The sequence below is a fragment of the Parasteatoda tepidariorum genome, chromosome 2 (genome assembly GCF_982258835.1).
Source record: "Parasteatoda tepidariorum strain Cologne lab strain chromosome 2, Ptep-v5.0, whole genome shotgun sequence".
NCBI classification, from domain to species: Eukaryota; Metazoa; Arthropoda; class Arachnida; order Araneae; family Theridiidae; genus Parasteatoda; species Parasteatoda tepidariorum.
Genome location: NC_141756.1, coordinates 48,499,065 through 48,511,864, shown reverse-complemented (window position 1 = coordinate 48,511,864; position 12,800 = coordinate 48,499,065). Strand labels below are relative to the sequence as shown.

The window sequence follows — 12,800 nt, the reverse complement described above, 5'->3', positions numbered from 1 at the left end:
CTGGCATCAGCATTTTTATTCTTTAAGTTGTTTATTTTTTCTTTTGGAATTCGTTCCTTTTTAGCGAAATTTTTTTCAACCTAATCGAATTCTTTGCCGACTGTTCTCTGTATATATAAAGAAAATAAAGTAAATATTTTTAAAGTGTTGTGAAAAGAATTTTTAGTTGTACAAAGTACTACAATATCGCTACAAAAATTATCGTCTTCGCTTAAGAAAAAAAATAGAGCGTGACTAATGCAAACTTTACAATTAAATTATTAATTCCTTCGTATATTATTGGTTTAAGTTGTCGAAAATTAATATTTCAATTGTAAGGTTCGCATTAGCATACATTTATAAGAGTGGGGAAAAGTATATGCATTTTTTAATAGTTTTTTGAATATGGCTCTTTGAAGACGAAAAAGCAGACGAAAAGCATAGACTTACAAAATGACTGATAACTAAATAACTAATCCAAATTTTTGAAAAAGAAAAAAAATACTTCTTCATTATGTCAAAACACAATTATGTGCCGAGTTTCGTGCCTGGGCGAGGCTTCTGGGGCGATATATTGTGATTACAGACACACACACACAGCCGCTTTTATTATTATGTATAGATAAATATCTTAATTCTAATGTTCTAAAACTAAAATTCGACCATTTTCCGACTAGCTAGAGTAACTAAATTTTTAACTAATACTTTGGTGACCTGGTGACAATTTACGTTATTACTGTTTTCTGAACATTTATTACTGTTTTCTGTTTCAAGATAAATTTCTTTTAATTTTATCACTAAACGAATTTTAAATCTTTTGACGATATTCATAAATTAACAGACAGAAACAAAAGAGAAGGAAATTATAAAATAAAATAAAATGTTTTTTAAATCTACGCATTTCAAGTCCATTATAAAAAACACAGGATTCGAAACAAAGATCTCCGGATTCGTAATAGCAATGTTGGATGATCTAGCCAATGTTGGATGATCTAACCAATGGTTGTATATTTCAGTCCAGGGAGAGTTAGGAAGTTTTATATAATAATCACCGCAATGACCCATTATGATATATATATATATATATATATATATATATATATATATATATATATATATATATATATATATATATATATATATATATATATATATATATATATATATATATATATATATATATATATATATATATATATATATATATATATATATATATACACAACCACATTTTCCCAATTGCAACCTTTATATATATATATATATATATATATATATATATATATATATATATATATATATATATATATATATATATATATATATATATATATATATATATATATATATATATATATATATATAAAGGTTGCAATTGGGAAAATGTGGTTTCAATAACTTAGTTATGATATCGGTAATTCTAATTTCCCTTTTTGTTAATTTCACTATATCTTAAAAACATTTAAGTAAATGGAATGTATGTCACAATGCGTCATTGCGGCGGTAGCATAAAGTTTCCTTACTGTCGCTGGACTAGGGTGGTTAAAGCATTCTACTACAATCCTGGAAATCCTTAGTTCGAATACTGCCAGCAGTTCACCAACATGTCTTTCTCGCATTTCTCCACCCACATGCCTTTTGCTCAAAAATGAGTTTATGCCATTTCAATTTTGAATGCATGGAGTTTTCAAATTCAATCTTTATTTGTTTTGAAGCTATACAGCTCAATTTTGATAAACTCCTTTTTACAGTGTATATTATTACTAGAGGGTTCCCCCACCTGCTGAATGCCCTCGCCAACTCCTGTAGTTACTCTGCAATAATTTATTTCTTGAGAATAAATAAAATAATAAAACAAGAGAAATATTATTTAAACAATCTCAATCTCAAAATCTCAAAATTTTTTACTGTATTATTGCATATTTGGTTCCCCAGATTTAGTTTCAGATACTTTGGGTTAAAATCGAAACACAAATAACTATTGCTATTTCATCTACTAATCTTTTTTCACCGTTATTTTTTAATATTTGAATTTGAATGGTTATTTTGGGTTTGAATGGTTATATAAATTTGAATGGTTATATTCTGTTATAATTACAGAAGTTAATGAAATGGATTTTGGCAAAAAGTAAAGATAAAAGTAAATATCGCTTATTAAGAAATTATAGATTTTTATAAGTTATAGATATTAGATTTTTAGTTACAGTTATGCAATTATTTAACGATAAATAAGGTATTATTTATCGTTAAATAATTGCATAACTGTAACTGAAAATCTTTCTCATAAAAAATTTCATGATCAGATAATAAAATGCAACTAATAAAACTTGTATAATAAAGTAAAAATATTTTTATTTTCAAGCCATTGATTTAAAATTATAACAACTCTTAACCTCTCAACATGGTTTGAGACTCCATATTCCATAAGTTTTCTTCTTCTTCACGCCTTTTATCAGCATGTTTTGGTAGAATTTTGAAACATTCTTTATGGGTCATTCTCACAAAAAAGTGATTTTTTAAGTCCCTTAGTAATAAATATTAGGAAATACAGCAGATTTCTTAATATTTTTCTTCATCATTTTTTGTAAAGTTCTAACTAACAAATCATATGCATTTCTGCTAAATGTATTTAATATTTTATTCTTATTTTTTAATAAACATGGCTTCAAAATCCCCTCCTTGGACGTCCCTACGTGTGTTACACAAAATAATTTTTAATGGCTGTTAAACAATTTAAATGTTATTTTAATGATTTTTGTAGTTTTACCTAGTTAAATGTTTATAGTAACTTTTTATTTAACATTTAAAAAAAAATTATTTTTATAAAATAAATGACTAGTAAACTTTGTCCATCAAAAATTAAATCGCCCTCCGTGGACAATTAATATAGTTCGGTAAATATGCAATAAAGGGCAGCATATGCGAAATCCCTATAAGACACTGCTGGGAAAGGTAATCATTCCATTTTCTAATGTTAACTATCAGTTGCTTTTGTTCTCTTTGGTGTCAGTTTTGGATTGTTGTGTTCAACCAACAACACCGAGATAGGGGTGAACCAACACCCCTATCTCACTGGTGTTGGTTCAACTGGGGTTTGGCAAAGTTCTCACCGTATACTCCGTGGACATCATAAAAAAGGTAAGAGAAAATTATTTTATTTTTGATAGATGAATTTTAGATTGCAAAAATAGTATATTTAATAAAAAGAACTGTCCTATTTTTGTAACATTAAAATTAAAAATCAGTAAAATTCAAGAACTAGTTTCTGTCTCCTCCGTGGACGTAACAAGTCAACGGAGGAGGAGACAATGTGTTAAATAACCATAATACAATTTTAATAATTAAAAAACTGCTTTCTTTTAATTGATATTTTTTAAAATGCAACAAATATGTTAATTTGTTTGTATTTTTAAAGAAAATCAACTAAGTTAAACTTTTTCTTATTGGAGAAGTAAGTATTGACAATTTTTCTAAATAATTTCTGTGATGTTTAACACTTTTTTTCTCTTAAAATTTCAGGAAAAAAATGGCAAAACCAAAATGTAAAAAAAGAAAGCAATCAAATGTTCATGTGCAAATGAGAGGGGGACAGAAAAAACTTAGCATGAGACAAGCTAGACAGAAATGAAGAGAAAACCCTATATTGTTTGAAGAAAGAGAAGAAAAAAAAAGGAACAAGAAACTTTAAAATCTGTATCAGAAAAAGATGCAACAGAAAAATCGTGATTAAATGTACTTAAATTTCTAGAAATTGATGGAGCAAGCCGTTTGTGCCCAGGGAAAAAAGGAACAATAGCAAGAAGAAAAGAGAAAAAACAAAAACGTTATTTGGATGACAGTACGTTTAACTTGCATAAAATGTTCATGAAAGAGTACCCTAAGCACTCAACCTTCACGTGGAGTCTGAATTTTTATTTCAATAGTCTTTACATTTTAATTTATTAATATTCAGTAAGAGTTACTTAAAAAATTGTACACCTAGGTTAAGAATGGATGCTTTCTTTCATAGCAGCATGATTAATCGGAAGTAGTAATCTAATAATGAAATATTTCATTATTTACTTATTAATGTTAAACTCATATCAGATGTACCCAATAATTAATGAATTAGTCTTCATTGACATTTTATATTTTATAACATAAAATGTCTCCTCCGTTGACTATTACATCTCCTCCGCTGAATATTACATCTCCTCCGTGGACAAGGCAGAATTTAAATTTTTTTAAATCTTGTAAAAAATAAAATAGAAGACTTGACCATTATTATAAGGATATATAACAAAAATAAATAAAGGCATTTATGTCATTTTTATCACTTTTTTAATTACTTTAATTTAAAAATTTTTTTTAGTCTATTTATACCTTTTCAGTGAGAATGACCCTTATATTGGTAATTTTGTACAAAAATGTGGTAGAATTTAAAATTTTATAATGGTTGCAATAACTTTGATTGATGTTATCAATCATTAAATCATTTCGTTACCGAGATTATGGTTCAATGCTCAACTGATTATTTCTGAGTGTGAGGATAACTTTCTTGTTTTTCTGAAACCGAATAAAACATAGTGTATAATCATGATGTTTTTACCAATTGTGTTCCTGTTTAAAATCTGTTCTAATATTCCAAAGTATAATTACAGCAATCGCATTCTAAATTCTCTACTTTTAATTTTAAATGCAGATTTTGAGATTGCGGGTTCTTGTTTTCCTGAATATGACTAAAAAACACAGTATAATATGCTCCTTATGACTGTTGTGCTTGTATTTAAATCTAATGATAAAATTCTACTATAGCTACAACAAACGAATTCTAAATTCTCTATTTTTAGTTCTAAATTTCTTAATTTTAAATTTGTAAGATTTGTTTAAGAATAAGAAAAATAGTTTATGTGTGGAACTTTGAGTGTGGAATGTTGAAGATCGCCACTTAGGATCGATTTGATGATGTTTTTGGAGAATGTAATTGCAGTTGCGTGCAGATTGAAAGTTATCGTTATGTTTAACGGTTGAAGTAGTTACACGCTGCGCAGAAATTTATCGTTACGCACTATTTATGACAGAAAGAAATCTTTTAAAATATTTATTTTGCGCAATTGAAATTAATGGGTGTATCAAGAAAAAAATCGTGAAAAATTTTTTTTTTTGAAAATTAGAATTTTATTTGAAAAAAAAAAGATGCGCCCGTGGTCATATATATTTGGTAAGTGTGTTTTTTATGGAAATTAAACAAATATTTAGATATTCTGAAATGGAATTAATTTGTGTCAAAACATAAACTTAAACTTTTTTAAGCACAATTATAAAAAAAATTAGATTTTGCGTTTAAAAGCACTGTTTATAAGGAAAAGTAACGATAAAAAAATTATAATTTAATGTAAAGTTTGAATCTTTTGCTATCTGCATGGAAATGTTAAATCAACCCGAATTCTACATGAGTAGTTTAAAAGATAGGGTCGAAAATTGTAAAAATGCGTATTTGTTAATGACAATTAAGATTTTTGCGAAAAACCTTTAACTAACAAGTATTTTGCATAAATAGCCTAACTCAAAGACTGGGTTGGAAATTGTAAATATACATAAATGATAATAAAAAATAAGGTTTTCGTATGAAAACTTCAAACTTACTCAGAATTGATGTAAATATAATCTAATTCAAAGGCAAAGGTGAGGAACGAAAATATGCTTATACATAATCACTTAAATGCTAAATTAATCATAAATAAAGAAGGCTTCTTTGACTTTATCTTCATTTTGACGAGAATTCTGAAAATGTTCATTAATTTTGAAAAGACTTCAATTCTAATGAAGCAAATGAAGTACTATTCAAAATTTTGTAAATGCAATGATTGAAAAATTGGTCTCCTTCCGATATAATTAAAAAATATATGATACATGCAAGCAAAAGAGCACTTTTAAAAGATAAGTTTATTTAAAGTTACAACTTGAAACATTTTAAAAATATATACATTATTATTTAGCTGAAAGAGAAAAAAAATACAATGTAGTAAATGAAGCACGAAGAAGTGAAGCACGAATGAGGATTTTCGAACAATTAAATGTGTATGTTTAGGGTCAACACTATAAATGTTCATTTAATTTTCTACCTTCAGAGACTGTCGTTTGAACCTGAAATTGAACAACAAATTATGCTCACAAATAGTTAAACATTAATAAAAATATTTTACTTATAATGTACACTGTAAAAAAATTCTGATTTAAATTAATTTGGGACTCAGGGTGTCGGTACTTTCCTTCCGGTAAAATTAAGTTTGACAGAAACATGTCATGGAACAAAAAATCTGATATACCGCTATTTTCACAATAATATTTACCTTAAAGTCACCATAAAACCAGGAATTTAAACAGTTCTTTTTGTAGTATTATCGTTCATATGGTAACGGTTTACTGGATATTCTGGTTTTCAAAATTATAGTTCTTATTACCAGACATTTAGCAAAAAATACAAATCTTTAAAAAAAACAAAAAAAACAACAACATAGAAATAGTTTTTATGCCATGATTCAAGGTATCATGATAAAATTATCTTTTTTTGTTACATTCATCAAATTTTATTACATATTATAAAACCATAATTCTTTCTTCATATTACCAAGTCATTACCAAAGTAAAAATTACCGAGATTTTTGATGTCCTCATAGAGCCAGAAACAAGGTAAATTTTACCATATTCTTTTAGTTTTGATCGATTTTTTTTGACAACGCAATTGTCATTTAAGTAAAAATCTATTTCATAAATAACAGATTTTTTTAATCGTTTATGATTTTTAATGTCATTTTTTTTAATAAAACAATTAATATTAATAAACGTTTTTGAAAGCTTATAATATTTTTTAAAATTTTATATTAGGTAATAAAAGTCTAAATTTACATAACTCTTATGGAACAAATTTATTATTTTTAAATACATATTCTAAATTTATTTCATTAGTAGAGCATTTTTCCTAATATAAATTTTTTATTATTTTTTCATTATTAAAAATTTACATAAAATTGTTTTTAAATTTTTAATTAAATTGAAATTATTTTAGTATGTGTAATTTTTAAAGGGAATTGTTTTCTTCACAGTGTGACATATTCAGAGGTGTTCTATGCCAATTATATAGAAGAAAAGAATGTAAAAAAATGTACAAGATTCAATTTGCAGGATTTTTATGAAGAGTTTATGCAAGAGACTTTTATGTTAAACTTCAAAAATTTTAACAAATCTGTTTTCAAAATGTAACAATTTAAAACCAAAATGCTATTCTATTTTAACCAAAATTCTAAAAAAAGGAAACTTAACATTTTTACATTTAATGAAGTTTTCAATTCTTTTGCATTATATTTTTCAGCTGATGTGCTCGTCTGAGTTAAACCATAAGATAAACTAAACGAATTAGTTTGTAGTATAAAAGAGTAATTGAAATTCTTCGTAAGTTAAAAATGTCCATGCAATTTTTAAACTTAAAATAAAAAAATTTAAAAACTTTTTTCGAAAATTAAGTCGAAGGAAACCTGGTCTATGATGCTTAAACTAAAACAATTCAATTTTTAGTTGTTACACATTACATTTTTAGTTTCATAAAAAATAAATAAATAATAGGATAAAAAAATCATGTGAGCAAGTATGTTTTAAAAAATTTCATTACTTTTTATTAACGCGTTATCTCATAATTTTTTTATTTGATTATTTGATATGGCGCTTGATATTGGAAACTTTGTAAAATAGCACTAATTTTTGTTTTGATGATTGTATTTTCCTGTACAAAGGATCAATCTTAAAAGTTCAAAAAGAAAATTGATTAACTTTTACTATGCAAATTAATTAGTGCTAACTATTAATTAAATCAAAGTTAGTAACAAAAAAGTATTTTCTCTGATACGTTCTTTCATATTTGCGACCACCTATTATTCCATCCAGTCATTAATTTTCAATCATTTAGCCATTACGTGATGAATCATTAAGTTTGTCATTTAGAGAGTGAAAATCTGGTTACTCAGAGTGATGTCTTTTTTTTTTTTTTTTTTTAGCTCACTGTACTAACTTCATTATTTATTTTATTATTTATTACACACGAAAAGTTTAGTGCTGATTGTATAATGCATCCAGGTATAAAACTAAAGCGCACTATAAAAAATAACCTTTGTTTTTTTGGAATTTCTCCATATATTTAACGGTTTAGCGCTGTTTTGTTGATAAAATGGTTTTTCTCTGTTCTTAATACAAATCACTAACTGATTAAAATCGTCAGTTGAAATTCTAGTTTTTTCTATGCAGTTTTGCGTTCCGTAATATAACTTTACCTTTTCTCCAACCATTTTATGAATTTTTTTTCATACTTGTTCTTACTTCTTAACATTTACTTCATGGTTTGTAACATCGTATAAATAAAACTACGATTTGACCTTATTGTCAAATCGATGTAATATTTAAGCCAAAATTCTCACCAAAGCTGCAGTGGCTCAGGGGATAGAGCGTGCTTTTCCCGATGAAGTGACCCAGGTTCGTATTAGAGTGATGGCTGTCCGTATGAATTCTACAGACGTTGAATATTCACATATCTTGTGAGTACAGATTTACTTCGTAACTTTCACAGATAAAACTTGTTTCCATTTGTTAAAAGTCTATTTAGACATCAGATTTATTTTTATTGTAAAAACTTGTTTTTTTACGGTAAAAAACCAGTATGTCTACGGATTTTCTGCGTAATTTTTTACTAAAAAAACTTGTTGTCATGTGGTAAAAAAACGTTGAGGCTACAGATTTCATTCGTAAATTATATGACCAGTGAATCTTCGGCTTTAAAACCATAAATTTTATTGGATTTTTTTTACAGTCTGCGCACTGTAATATATACACGAGAGGCATTGTTTTCGCGATATTTTTTTCCAATAAAATATTTATCCATCCCAAATTTTACCTCGTATATAAAGATTACAGAGAATTCAAGATGTAGTCTTACTTAATAGATGTCCATTAATGACATTTGTGCTTGTGATGATGTTCTGATAAAAGTTTTGCTACGAGCCCAGCTACAAGAAGTTCAGATATACTATTTCCTCCTCCATGATGGCTCATAGCGTGTGTAACATTGCAGGACAACAAGAACATGAGCATCCCTAAAATCAAGATGATTGCTTTTCTCAGTAGCATGACTTTAGGTTGAGAAATTATCTAAAGAGAACAAAAAAAATCATTAATTATTACAATTAATGTAATAAACATTATAAAGAATGTTTTCTATTGTAATAATACATGGAGGATAATATTACATGTGAACCAACAGATTTAACGTGTACCAGGTATCCTTTACTACACGGGGAATCTTTGGCCGGCTGGATTCGACCTCCCGTTCTCACAAATGTGAGTCCAACGCCCTGTCAACCAGGCTATTTCAGTTTATATAAATATTTAATTATAAAATATAAATATAAACTTATATAATTATTCGAACAAAGTCCATAGAAGAAATTATGAATCCTAAATGTTGTAATAATAAATGACATTTAAAAAAAATTGAAAATAGGAAAAAAATGGTGTGCATTTCATTTTATTTACAACCCTTCTATACCTCTAAACAAAACAGATCAGTATGTTCTTATAAATAAAATTGTCAACTTTTTTATTATTAAAATAAGGAATGTTTTCTATTGCTATATATTACAGTTATATGCTATTGATAATCTCTCCTGTCACATTTTCTATCGGAAATATGGTAAAAACAAATATTTTAACTTTGCTCCATCCGTGAAATATTGTTGTATTACGAAGTGCAATTATAAATTATATTTTATTCAAAAAAAAAGAAGACGATGAATAAAACAGATACCATATCAAAATTACTTAAACTTCATTCTTTTTAAAATTTTATTATTGGTTCTTATTGAATTTATACTCATGTATGCATACTAATATGTATAATAAATGTATACTAATATGTAAAAAATTACAATATCCAGTGAAGTAAATTGAGTAGAAATTTCGATGTTCCGTGTGTTTAATTTTTTTTTCAATACATGTCACAACATTGCTACTTTTTAACGGCATATGAGGATTTTGATTGCATATCATAAAACATGAAAAATCTGTGTAAAATACACTAACAAAATGAAAAAGCTCACGTAGAATCAGGAAATCTCTTATAAGTTGATGAGATGATTGATGATTTTTCGAGGCAGGGAGTATTTGCTAAAATATTTAATAAAATATATATTGACTTGAACCATTATAATGATTGGTATTGTAATAGTATGGTGTAGCAAATTGAGACATGGAAAAAAATTCTGGTAAAATTACGTACTATTTGGTAATGACATTTCTGGCAAAAAAAACAATAATTCTGAAAAATAAAACTAAAATATACGGCATTTATTTGGTAATTTTTCTGTTCACATTATAATGGTTTAGCGTAAATTCTGATTTTCAAATTAATAGTTCTTATTACCACATACTTAGTAAAAAATACAAAACTAAAAGTAGATTTAACCGAATAAATGGTTTTTATGTCATGCTTTAAGGTATCGTTATAAAATTACCAGATTTTATCACGTATCACAAATCTATATTTTATTGTTATGTAATACATATATTAAAAATAATAGTTTTTATAAAAAATAACAACACACAGGTATTTTTAATATTGTTTCCGAAAACTAAGTAAAATTTGATAGAAATTCATAAAATTTTAACAAACCTGACTATTGAGATACCTCCTTGTTGAGAAGATCACAATTGTCTATTGAGAAAATTTATTTTTAAGCGCGTCTTTTATATCTATCCGAAACTAGTTCTCGAGTTAAGAATAACTGAATAAAAAAAACAAGTTAGATGAAAAAAGGTTTTGTCAATTTTTAACTTGTTTACAAAATCAAAATAATTATGTTCTTAAAACATTTGGTTAACACTATAGATAAAATCAACAAGTACTTGACCGTGACTATTTTTGTTTACAATGCTCGCAAACCGTGCACGCACCCAAGTCCTCAAAATGGTGCACTCTTCCTTGTCTAGAAAGGAAGATTGTATTATTTATTTAATTTAAGCAATCGGAATTATGAAGAAAAAAAACAGTAGGAAATATGTTATTATTCCTCAAAGTGCAAAACATTTTTCTAATCAATCAACATAGTTTCCGCGGAAAAGAATTTTGTACTTAAACTAGCGGTTCCCAATTGGTAATTGTATCATTATTTTGTCAGTTTATTAATTACACTGGCATGCAAAATTTGAATCAGGAAAAAAAGTAAATACATGGTAACGATTTTTTTTCTTGTTTCGTGAGCTGATTGTAAATGTAGTATTCATTTTTTCAATCACATAAAGATTTTTAAACTACTGGGCTTGAATATTGGATGTAAACCCATCAACACGGTAGAGGGATCTGTAGATTATTTTAGCTTCTACAGATAAGGCGCTTAAACTGGAGAGCAAAATATTTACTTTGGCATGCAAAATTTAAGTTATGAAAAAGTAAATCTAATGTGAAAACTAATTTTTTTCTAGTTTGGTGAGCTGATTTTAAGTGTAGTATCCGGTTTTTTAAATCATATAAGGAATTTTTTACAAACTGGGTTTGAGACGATAGTATAATTCCTCCAGCACGGCAGTGAGAGTTCCACACTATTATAACTTCTGCAGATAACGCGTACAAACTGGTGTGCAAAATATTTGCACTGGCGTTATAAATTTGTGTTAAGAAAAAGTAAATCTAGCTTGACGACTAATTTTTGTCTAAATTGTCGAACTGATTTTAAATGTGGTATCCACAGTTTTAAATCACATATGAAATGTTTTACAAATTATGTTTGAATGTATGGACGATAGTATAATACCTCCATCGCGGTAGCCAGACGACACTCTGACAACACTCTGGGGGACAACTTTTTAGTTGCATTTGCACAAGTACTTGATTTTACCTAATGCGGTTGTGAGGATTTCGAATATGAAATTAGTTCTGTTCAAAAATCTATTGATATTTTTCTAAGTGTTGTTTTTATTTAGTTTATTTTTTGTCTGATTTTACAAGTTGAACTTTTTGGTTTGTATACATACGCGCACTTGTCTACTCCATTAAAAATGTAACTTAAGACAACAAATACATAACATTAACGTATGGCATCATTAACTGAAATTTGCTCTCGCCTTCTACCCGCAATTTCCTACGTAGCAGAGAAGTGGGGACATAATATTTGTTTGAATGAATTTAAGAAAATTCTGGTTAGCAGTATACTATTAAATGGCATAAACACTGTAGCTGTAGCTTATAGCGAGAAACCTTTTGCAAATTTGAAATCATCAATGCGAAAATATCTAAGATCTGTACAAAAAATGTCATGCATCAAGGGGGGAAAATACTCGCCATTTTAATTTTTCATTGATGTTTTCTTTTTATTTAAAGTAAAAACAAACAAACAGAGGGGAGAAAATTTCCGACACTCCGTTTTAAAATATCTCTGAACTTGTTTCAAATTGTAATTAAAAATACGTTAGCAGCGGTAATCGTTATTCACGGGTGTGTGTTTAATATGAGTTATACTGTGTTTACGAAGATTTTCAATCTAGTAGGATTCTTTGGCTAACAGTATTTTTTATGTTCCTTTTTCATATCAACACATCTAAAGTATGATTTTTCGGAGAAATGGAACTGAATAAGAGTTTAGTGTAGCTCGGATATATACCTGTCTTTCGCATTATGTTCAAATATTTTATTTGAAGCCTCTGTCTCAACTTGGATACACCTATGTTGCTTCTCTGCAGAATTTAAAAGTGATTTAATTCATCTTCATAAGGTCATACAGCTTTGGGGAAGTGTATACCACAAA

At 27.3% G+C, this 12,800-nt stretch overlaps 1 long non-coding RNA gene across 1 annotated transcript; it reads right to left on the bottom strand.

Moving 5' to 3' along the window:
- Nucleotides 1-5,886: 5,886 nt before the first annotated feature.
- Nucleotides 5,887-10,841, bottom strand: LOC107441217 (uncharacterized). The gene is made up of 3 exons (XR_006225788.3): nt 10,673-10,841; nt 8,942-9,153; nt 5,887-6,105 (listed from the first exon to the last, which is right to left on the bottom strand). It is a non-coding gene; the product is annotated as an uncharacterized LOC107441217 (long non-coding RNA).
- Between the last annotated feature and the right edge of the window lie 1,959 nt (nt 10,842-12,800).